The sequence below is a fragment of the Sinohyriopsis cumingii genome, chromosome 13, assembly GCF_028554795.1.
Source record: "Sinohyriopsis cumingii isolate HCF-2022 chromosome 13, ASM2855479v2, whole genome shotgun sequence".
NCBI classification, from domain to species: Eukaryota; Metazoa; Mollusca; class Bivalvia; order Unionida; family Unionidae; genus Sinohyriopsis; species Sinohyriopsis cumingii.
The window spans coordinates 37,940,075-37,952,255 of NC_142973.1; positions in this window are offsets into that span (position 1 = coordinate 37,940,075).

Genomic DNA, 12,181 nt, shown 5'->3' on the forward strand with positions numbered 1-12,181 from the left:
TCCTCTAGCTGACCCATGCATTGGTCAGGCTTTTGATGAGGTCACTTTCACTCCTTGTTTGGATCAATCAGAAGGTATTGGTAACAGTGATCCTCTTTTAACGACTCATTCTCTTTATTCTAATCAGGTTGATAAACGACAATCACTTGTCGTCGACAGGAAAAAGATCCTGAGATCTCCTGTTTGTTTCAAAAGGCCATTAGTGAAACTGAAGCTACTGACGTTCATGTCTGTTATTTCATTAAAAATGGAATTCTTATGAGAAAATGGAGACCTCCCGAGGTACATGCTGATGACGAATGGTCAGTGAACTATCAAATTGTAGTTCCAAAACCTTACAGACAGGAAATACTTAGTCTGGCCCATGAAACTCCATTGGCTGATCATTTAGTGATCAATAAAACTTATCACAAGATCTTAACTCACTTTTATTGCCAAAATCAAAAGTAATGTTGGTAAATACTGTAGATCTTGTCATACTTATCAATGGTAGGAAAGCCAATTCAGAAAATTCCCAAGGCTCATCTACAACTTATTCCTGCCTTTGACGAACCATTTAGTAGAATTATAGTAGATTGTGTAGGTGCCTTACCTAAAACCAAGTACCTGTTGACCATTATGTGTGCATCAACAAGGTTTTCAGAGGCAATTCCCTTGAGGAATATCAAATCTAAAACAATACTAAAAGCTTTAATAAAGTTTGTTTTACTCAATTTGGCCTTTACAAATCTATCAAATCGGGTCAAGGGTCTGAAACTTTCCAGCATATTATGCTTGAATCTGGCATTCAGAAATTCAAGTCAAAAGTGAAATTATGGCTTGACAGAACTATAATAGAGAGCACTTTTGGGTCTGTTAATAATGGAGTTCTGTCTCTCTTGCTCATTCTTCATATTTATTTTCAGTTTAGATATTACGGCCCTTACAAAGTTAAGAAGAAAATGAATGAGTTAAATAATATTAGTGCTCCTGGGATCTAACTAAATTATTGGAGTACCAGTATATTGAAAGAGATAGCCAGGTTAAACATGCAATCAAATGAATTGTACCTGTCCCACTCAGTGAAGATTTAAGTGAAGGAATATCATCGGATTCTACTGATATTGGAGTGACAAATCTTCGGAATTCAGAAGTTATGAAAGATCTAGACCAAAAACTTTCACATTTGCAAGAGCAAGGAAGAAATGAACTTAAACAGTTATTATTTGAATATGGGTACTTATTTCCAGATGTTCCTACACGGACAAACAACATTTTCCATGACGTTGAAACTGTAAATTCAAAACCTGTCAAATTACACCCATACATGATGAACCCTCTTAAGCAGGAATACTTGATAAAGGAAATTCAATATTTGCTGGAGAATGATTTTGCAGAGCCCAGTAAATGTGACTGAAGTTTACCATGCAAACTTGTTCCAAATCCAGATAAAACTATCCGTATGTGCACTGATTATAGGAAGGTGAATAGTGTGACAAAAACAGATTCCTTCCCATTACCAAGAATCGATGACTTATTGATAAGATAGGGAATGCCAAGTTTGTCACTAATTTTTACCTTCTGAAAGGATTTTGGCAAATTCCACTAACGGAAAGAGCAAAAGAAATTTCGGCATTCGTGACTCAAGATGGACGTTACCAATATAAAGTAATGCCGTTTGGGATGAAAGGGTCGCCAAGTACATTTCAACGTCTCATGAATATGATTACCTCTGGTATAGACAATTGTGATGCTTACATCGATGATGTAATCGTCTACAACGACATCTGGAAAGAACATTTAGCAACAATTCGGAAATTCTTTGACAGACACACAGATGCATGTTTGACAATTAATTTATCTAACAGTGAGTTCTGCCGTGCTAGTGTAACATTTCTAGGACACATCGTGGGACATGGACATGTTAAACCTATAGATGCTAAGGTCAAGGCTATCTCTGTATTTCCTGTGCCTGTAAATAAAAAGCAACTGATGCCATATTTAGGTATGGCAGGATACTATCGAAAATTTTGTTTCAATTTTTCTATAATTGCCGAACCCCTGACAAATTCATTGAGTAAGAAAAACAAGTTTCTTTGGACTAAAAAAATATCAGGAGGCTTTTGACAAGTTGAAAGCCATACTTATAAACCCGCCAGTTCTTACAGCTCCAAATTTCAGTCAATCATTTAAACTGTCTGTTGATGCAAGTGATGTTGGGTTTGGAGCAGTTTTGATTCAAAGAGATGAAAATGGTATTGATCATCCAGTGTACTATTTTTCTAAGAAATTTAATAAGATAAGCACCAAAGAAATTATTCAACAATCGAGAAGGAATGTTTGGCTTTGTTATTGGTATTACAACACTTTGAAGTTTACCTTAGTTCAGCTCCTTCTTCAATTATTGTATTTAGTGACCACAACCCCCTTACTTTCATCGGCCAAATGAAAAGTAAAGATCAAAGACTATTAAGGTCGAGTTTTTTGTTACAGGAATATTAGATATAGCGGATGTATGTATCTCTGCAAGGCTAGTAACTTTTTGACCTTCCGAAAAAGCTTAGAACGATAGCGTTCTACGAAGAAACACTAGAAACTGAACTCTGTTCAGAAATAAAGCAATCAGAAGAAACAACCCAACAGACTGGGTTAAATATAAAGAATTTCGAAATAAAGTAAACAATTAAAAACAGTTCATAAAGAAAATTATTTTAAATGTTATGAAACTTTGGACACTCTCAGAACCAACTCAGAAGACTTGTGGAAGTTCACCCGACGCTTAGCTTTAAAAAAGGTATCCAGTAATAAACCACCACTACTAGTAACGCAATATGCTTCTCTATAAATCGGATAATGCAGAGTTCTTGAATCCGTTTTTCACATTTAAAATCAACGATACCAATGTAGCTCTTCCGGAATCACCACCTTGCACAATTAACAATTTGAAAAGATCGTAATATGTGAATAGGAAATTCTACACGTTATAAGAACAATTCCTCTAAATAAAGATCATGACTCTAATACGATCATGCACAATCCTCTAAATGGTGCAGCACTAGCAGTTATAATACCTTTATGTATTTTATTCAACAGATTTCTGGAAAAAGCGGTAGTATTACCAATACAAGAAAGATAGCATTTCATTAATTTGCTTTATCGGCAAAATCATGGAAAGAGTCATTTTCAAACATGTATGCAATTAGTGATCTTATTTACAAATATCACTCAATCGTGTACCAACTGATAGATATGTATCATATTTTTGGCGATTGACTCGATCGTGGAGAATACGCACGTGTAATATTTTGCGATGCATTGGAGTCATTCGACCGAGTGTGACATAAAGGTTTTATCCATAAACTTAAAAGCTATGGAATAGAGTCAATTTGGATTAATTGGTTCATTAACTAATTTTCCGATAGAACACAAACTGTACTTGTGAAAACAGCAGAATCTACAATTCAGTCTGTTTCATCTGGGCTGCTGCATGGTTCACTTCTAGGACCGTTTTTGTTTCTTGCATATATCACTGATATTGCTGAAAATCTACGTAGTCGTAATAGCATTTTGCCGGCGACAACTCTCTCTCTCTCTCTCCAGAAGCATGCAATATATTCAATGCCGACTTATAATTTCTACAAGACTGGTTAAATCATTGGTTGGTCAGATTCAACCCAGCAAAAACTAAAGTCATATATTTCAACAAAGAGAATAGCCAACTCTTATCCAAATTAAAGTTGTAAAATGAATCAATTTAGGTCTATTACATTCTAGATACAATTCCTTTCGAGGTTTGGTAAGATCATTGTTTACTTATCTTGTATATCTCTCTTCTTTTTTATCATTTTTTGTCCTTTAATTATCAGCACACTTAATTTGTTGTTTTTCCTCAGTTTTTATTGTTTAATAAACTTGTACCACCGTATTTTTATGGGGAGAGCTTATGTAATGTCGTGAGAACTTGTAGCCCGACCCCTTTTGCATAATTTAGCAAATGAAAAACAGTTCAGAAATCAACCGACCTTAATCAATCACCATCATTTTGAAGTTGCTGGGCAAGAATTATGCTCTCTATCCCCTTTAGAGTTCCGCTAATGAGAAATCATGCATTCTCAGAATTTCCACCTCGCTTTAGAATGAGTGAAATCTGAAGGTGATCTTGGAAGAAAATTAAGAACATTTGTTCACCACTAATTACCAGACAGATAGTCTCTATTTAAGCGAACATCTGTTTGTATCTTAGATTAATAGATCTACGTTATGGTGTTTCCACAAAATGTCCTGTGAACAACTTATTCGTGTGTTGTGTAAACAATGGACCGTAATTAAAGTCGCCTAACTTCCTGGAACAGCTTAAATTCAACTGATAATTGTCAAATTTTTTAAATTATGAAACATTGTTATTTTTTAACACTAAAAATCTAAACTCGAAACTATAAAAAGGACCACATTTTCTGTTTTATTGGAACATTCAAATAACCTAAGGATGAGAACGAATCAAATAAGGTTAGTTTCGGTTTAGTATTTGAAAAGTAAATCTTTCTGTTTATGGTTGTTATAAATGTCATGCTCTAGCTGTATAAACACCCCCAGAAAGATACCAACCTTAAGGAATAACGACCGCTGTATCTCGGTTTAGACTGTTTGTTTCTGGACATCTCATGTAATTTTTCTGCTGATTGAACTCGAGTCATTTGTATGTTCCTAAGCAATCAACTCAGTTCTATATTTAACGTCGGACATTTCGGGAGGGGGGGGGGTCCAGTTGGTTTTACGTTAGTCCAATAACAAAGGTTTATTGTGTATGTTTCTTTGCACGGGATCTTTTTCCGTCGAAATATCTGATTGTTAGGAATAAAAACTAATAACTATGAAGTCAGATTGTATTTATATGAAGTTATTAAGGGCATACACATACATATGAAGTTCCTACGACAGGAGCTAAGTAACCAATAATTAACCCCACTTGGGCTCACCTAACGCTTGTACTAAACCTTCTGGACTAATTAGTAGGCAGCAGTAAAGTCACAAAATGAACAGGTTCTGTTTGATATCAGCAACAACAACTAACAGGATAGGACAAATCAATTCATTCAAGAGCATGCATGTTGCAGGTGAAGATCACGTAGATTGTGTTCTCCAGGGCGTCTGCAAACTTAAGTTCCACACGGAGTTTGCTGAATCTATTATGTGGAAATATCCCTTTATCACCATCTTTGTACTGAGTGAAATAAAATTCACACACACCACGAAAATGTTTGATCCGCTGTAGTGTTCAAGACTAGTATGAGATAATGATTTCTACCCAAGACACTTCAAATGAGCTTTGTGGTAGAGTTGAACAGGTAATGTAAAATAAATTTAATTATTCATAGCTTGGTGGTTCTTGTCGCAGAGGAGTCATTCGATGTCAGTGGAGAATTGTTTTGCAATGGTTCCAATTGCTGTGACTGGATTTGGAGTTAGCATGGATATAGTTTTTCTGTTGCTACTGTCGTGTATTTCAACTCTTAACTGGGACGAATATAGCCAATACAACTGCTGAGTAAAATAGTCCACAGCTGTTCATGCCCGTTTTGAAAACTATTTTCCAATGGCAGTTCCTATAACACATATAACCACTAAGATGTCACAGAAACAACAACGTTTTGATGTTAGAAACACGTTCTTCACGCCACACCTACTGTTGCTCTTGTTGTTTATTTTTTTGTGTATCTCTAGCTGCTGGTGCAGTGACTTTGTTCTAACTAGAGCAAGTAAACATTTCCCTTAACACTTCTCCGTTCCTAATTTCAATTTATGTTCAGGTGGGTAAAGTTTCGCGTAACTGTCGTTACACGATACATTTCTGTCCTCCAGTTCTTTATTAAACAGCCTTCGACAAAAATGCTATTTGTAATTAATGTTCTTGGACAGAATAAACCAAGAAGATGGCTTCTAATACAATTTATAAAATGAAAACGTTACAGGAAGTGATGAACAATTTGGGGATGATGCTGATAAGACTGGATGGGGATCACTATTCTTACAATCCCCATCGAGTGAAGATGGAAATAAACGATTTGAGAAGGTCTAAGGAAAAACTAAGGGAAGTGAGGAGACAAGAGAAAGAGGAGAAGGAGGACGAAGAGGATAGAAGAAGAATGAGATCATGAAACGGAACAATAGAAAAAGAAAATGAGAAGAGGAAGAAAGAGGAGGAGAAGGAGAAACAGGGGGAGGTAAAGAATGAAAGGAAGACAAAAGGTGTAGGACAGTAAATAAGAAGCTGGTGGAAGAATAAAAGAAATTAGAAGAAAAAAAGAAAAACAAAAGGCCCTTTTCAGAGCCACTCATATGCCTCGAAAAGATTTGCTTTCTTGCTTAAACCAAATTGTTTTAGTGTTATACATATGTTTACCTAAGATAACACGTATTCAGGTACCATTGTTACCAGTCTGCAGTACCATGACGTCACCTCGCCTATTCCATTCCTATTGTCCCTATATTAAGGGTAAGTCCCATTGCCCCTATACAGTCCCAAGACCTTTTTTCACTGGAATTTACATTGTCCCTATAAATCTTGTCCCCGAAAGGTCTCACGACCTCCTTTTGACTGGGATTTCCATTGTCCCCAAATCATCCCCGTTAACTACTCACGGGCTTTTCATGCTGAGTGAAGGTTTTGAGGCAAAAAGATCCGTTGTTTTTCAAATAACACTCTTAAAAGGAAACGAAAAAGAAAAGCAGAAAGAAAAATGCGGCATCACGCAAACATCTACTGCCATCTGACAGATAATCCATAAAACTAGATTGACATTTTCCAAGGTCATTATGTGATCGCATCCTTTCTGTTTTGCTATTAGATTTTGGTTGCAATTAGCGGCGTCTGTCTTCACATTTCCACCATATAGATTGCCAAACTGACAACAGTTTCCTGAAACTGTAATACGGTGTAGAATACATACACTTACTTATTTTTCCCCCATTAAAACCATAGAAATGGATGGCATCTGTGATGTAAGTAGTATTTGTAAGGATAAAGAACCGGGATAAAATAAACCTGTATAAATCTTACTGCTGTGCTATACGCTCGTAGTTTTTAAAAAGAGCAAGTTTATTCTTAATCAGTCGGTCTCCCTTGCACGTTCTCGTCAGCTTTATTTCGCGTTAAATAGTGTCGTCGGACTTACATCCGTTGCGCCCCTTTTCCTGGAGGATTGTTATGCCTTTTCTTTAGTTCGCGCATATCTCTTGACCCTATTGATGTTAGATGTCACCGCCCAATTCCGTTGAATTGACGATGGGTTTCCATAACACATTTTTACTTTAGAATAAGAATGAGAAATACACGTTATGTGTGATATTATTCCTGTACCGCTAACCCTAAATTGACTTTAACAAATTGTGACAATTGTAAGCATTTGAAACAAAAGCTGGTCTTAGAATAGGCAAATGTTTTGCTGTTGTTGTTGTTGTTGAAGGGTTTAACGCAATTTTCAGCACACTATAGGGTATACATGGCGGCCAGTATTAATGGTGGAGGAAGAACCCAGGAAAACCCAGGAAAGAACCACCAACCCACGAGAAGCTACTGGCAAGCTTTCTCACATACCCACATTAGCCGAATCCGAGACTCGAACCCCAACTGAAGTCCTATACATGGCAACCTAGCCCAGTATTTCTTCAGTGTGCTCCGAAACTTTTTTTTCTGAAAGATTATGAATGAAGAACTTACACGAAAGAGACTTAAAGGTTGATATCTATTTAAACTCTAATGTTTGTGAATAACAGTAACTTTGTAAAACAACAAAAAAAAATCACACTTTCAATGTCAACACGGAAGAAGTGCACTCGAGCTGAGAAATTTTGTAAATACGGTGCAAGATTGAAAAATTGCAACAGAAGATTTAGTAAAATGTTAGTGATCATATTTTGTCTTGGCGACCTGAGTATATAGTGTCACAAACTTTACAAAACATTCGACAAAATGTATTGACATTTTCACACTTTGAAAGAAGCACACTAAAATCACACACACACACACACACACACACACACACACACAAACGTGTGTATCTATAGTGAGAAAGACAGAAAGACAGACAGATAAAGAAAGAGACACACAGGTACAAGGAGACAGACGGACAACAGACATGGACGGAGAAGTGAAAGACAGACAGAGTTAAACCTACATAACAAAACCTCAGTTATAGCAAAATCCCACTTAGCATGTATTAAATATTTTTCCCCTCTAACTTTATTTTCTTTGTATTTGCAACGGTTCTGGCGAATCGCTTAGTTAAAAAAACCTGGTCAGCTGGTTAATAATAAGTTATAAAATTCCTAGATAACTGGAAAGAAAAAATCATGTGTCTGTCCTGAGTGAATGTTCCCTGATTCGTTCTAAAAGAGGCGAGTGTCCCATAAGTCCATACATAAATCTCACGTGCCTAGTTTGAGTTTGATAAAAAGAAATTAATAATGACCTCTTTCTAAGTTTTCCAATCAGTATGGAGAAGCCAAAGAGAAAATGGAGCAATAAATGTTTCATTGCATTTGACATAGTCGATTTTGACTGTGGAATATATAATATTGTCCTTGCAAAGAATTTTCGCAATTTACACTATCGGCAGCAACTTTATTTACGTCCCAAACCACTGAAGCAAACATAATGTATCCTTTTTTGAACAGATATTTTGTTTTGTTTTGTCTTATTTTGTTTTTTCTTTAACGCCTTTAATCGTTCTAATTAGTCCAAAGTCTCATCGCGTAAAATCAAGTTCGTTAGTTTTGCTACTTCTTTTACGCAGTCATTTGCGTCCTCTATTTTTATTGATGTCGATAAACGTTCTTGATATTTTTTATTTTTAAAACGATAATGTTCCCCTGCATTGTTCCCTGACACGCGTCGCACAAAATTATTTTACAAATCCCTGAACATCTAACCCTGCTAATGAGGAATGGTGTGTCCTTTATAACCATAAATCTAAATTTGTATAAGATGCGCATCTGATACAAGGTTTCAGTTCAGATATAATACAAGTTATACTCTCATACAGGTTTGGAATTTTTAATTCGTACTCTACGGAGATTCGAACCCAGGTCCGCGCGTAAACGGCACACATCACTTTGCCTGCACACACCAGCCCTTATTCCATCACGACTAATAACACATCACCAAAACATTATGCTACCTAATCGGTGGTATATGCACTCGTGTGTAGCAGACACACTCACATGACGACCTAGTAATTCATTCTCATATATGCCAATTTTAATTTCTTTATAAATTATGAGGAATACAAATAATGAGACAGTCCTTGGATTGAGAACAACAAATTTTGCGATCTCCATATGTTCATAATAATTTAATAATACCAGAAACTGAATGATACATTTTGGAAATTGACAAAATAAATATTGATATTGCTCGTCACCTCAACATTATTTTCGGACAATGTGTTTATTATAGGAATAAATTATCGTGGCTAGGAATTTATCGAAGTTTAAATTTGTACCCAATCACTCAGAAAGTAAATGAAGTCCAGATAATAACTTGCTAGTGATTAGATAACAATTTACACTACACTTTGATAAATATTTACCCATGATCATTTAATCCTTATAATTCTGATTCCCTCCTTTCTGTCCTCAAATCAGCCGTTTTCATAAAGAAAGCGTTCCATTTTAGGTAGCTCGTAATTTCCTTTCATTATCCTGTTTACAATGCGCCAGATTATCTGCTCCATCTTCGCTAGCCAAGGTCATCGAAATCTAGAGCTGGTCATAGCTGTAATCTAAGAACTTTTGTTACTCTGTATTCTCTGTATTATTTATGTTAATTTTTCAACAGGCTATTACTCTATCTCAACACTGAACTCGAGTGCGGCAAATGTTCTAGCAGTTGTTTTTCTTGCCTTTTACCCATTTCGATCTTTCAGAACCTAATTTCTCTCCATTCAGAGTGCGCCCCTTAATCACGTATCATATGACTATGACCTTCAATAGTAGCTGTTAAAAATGCAGTAATTTATGAATTTTTAGTGGCTCGTAAAGCTTTGTTTGTCTGAAGATGTGGGTGTTGGAGTACAGGAAGGACTGTACGATTAATCGGCGACTTAAATCGGCAGTCACAAAATGTTATTGTTGTTGTTCTTATTATTATTCAAATTATTATGGTGTAAAGCGATGGTATAGGCACAGCTTTGCCTAAAGTGCACTGGAAACTTATTGGGAACTGAATGTAATCCCCAAAAGTTATCGATGTGTAAAAAATTACAAACCAGTGTCACGTGAATGCTAATATCTAACAACAAATGCAGACAATTCAGTCAATTATCTCCCGTACCATGTTATCAGCATGATGGTATAGTTCACGTAAGTATGTGATGTTAATAAACATGGTTGTCTCCAACTTGGTCATTAAAAAGGAAGAGACCTGCTGTGTCTTGAATTTATGGTGCTTTGACCAAATAATGCTTCTCTGGAAACACCATCTAAAACTTATAACTTGACATTGCAAATGATAGTTGTTGCATCAACTGGAAATCTTTCATCTTGAGAATATTCACGAATGTTGGACTTTAAACATGTAAAAAGGACTTTGCGGACAACACACAGTAAATCAAACATTGGAGTGTAACAGCGTTTCCCAAAATAATCACTAAATGATGTAATGAACAAATGCACCTACAACAATGGTTACTTCCTGCGTAGGCCTCGGTTTGAAACGTTATGTTAGTTATTTTATCGCTACATTTTTTACTAAAGTATCGATCTATTTACTCTGACAGTGCTAAATCTTCTTTCTTTAGAGTTATTTTTGTATAGTATTCGTAACTTTTGGAACAATCTTTTGAAAACAAGGTATTATATAGAAAAAACCTTTTTGCACGTTTCTAATCGATTTAAGTTGGGGCAACAGGCTTATTCGTGCTGTAAAGGAAAATAATCCACTGTTAGGTGTGTGAAACAAATTATTTTGTCATTATTGATAAATGTCTATGGCTTCTTTTTATTAGAGTTTCAACAATGATGAAAATGATCGCGTCCATGCCGTGTCTGCTATAAATTAATGAACATGACGTCACGTCTCCATTTTTATGCTACGAATATGCCTCGTCTCATTGAGTAGCTCTCTCTCTCTCTCTCTCTCTCTCTCTCACACACACACACACACACACACACACACTAAGACAAAAAAGAAATAATACATGTGAGCTAACGCTCATGAACAAAAATAATATGATACCCAAACTTTAAAATATTACGTACAAATACAGAACTCAATAGCAGATGCAATGTTCATCTGTAGTATTCTGCAAGCTCTTGAAGTTCAAAAAATGTACACTTTTTCTCAAACCTGTATATTTTATTATACAACCTTATTATTATTTTTCCATTTTTTTTTTGTAGCTTCAAACTGTACTTTTGTAACTTGCAAACTTTCCTTTCTTGGAAGCACGGCGAGACTTACACATAATATATTTGCAATCAAAGCGAAATAAATGACTTCACTAAACTTGTTATTTCAAAGAAAACATCCATCTTTGAAATCATGATAACTGGCATATGACTCTTACTTCATGCAGTACAGGATTTCCAAAACTGTTAAATCACTGGACAATCTTACAAAAGGTGTTCGATATTAAATTAAAGTCAATTCAATGAAATTTCAGATGATGCGTCAGACAAAATGTTACATTTAATGTATCTTACATAAACTGCACTATCAATATAAATGTGACCGATAATTTATTAGGACCCTTTATATGTGAATCATTACAGACCTGCAACTTAAATGCGACTGATTTAATTTCTTTGGCATTTTGTCCTGGGTCAAACTACTATTTTGACCGGGCTATTGTTGCAATTCTATTGTATTTAACTAAGTAACAGACAAGAGCGAAAACCAACAAGTTTTACAAATTCAACTAATAATTTATTTCCCTGGAATACAAAGTGTGAATTTTAAAATAAAAATCTTAAACCTCAATTAATCCTAAAAGTTCTATCACATGTCCAAAAGTAGAGAGTATTCCGAATTAATTTAATTGGTGTTCCGAATGAATTCCAATATTTAAAGTAATGATATGCCAAAAGACTGAAGATGTGTTGATGTGTTAACAGTTTTGATGTATGAGAATGATATAATCCAAAATGTCTCTAAATGAACTCACAATAATCACAAAATAGTGATTTAGTCTGAAAGTATTAATGA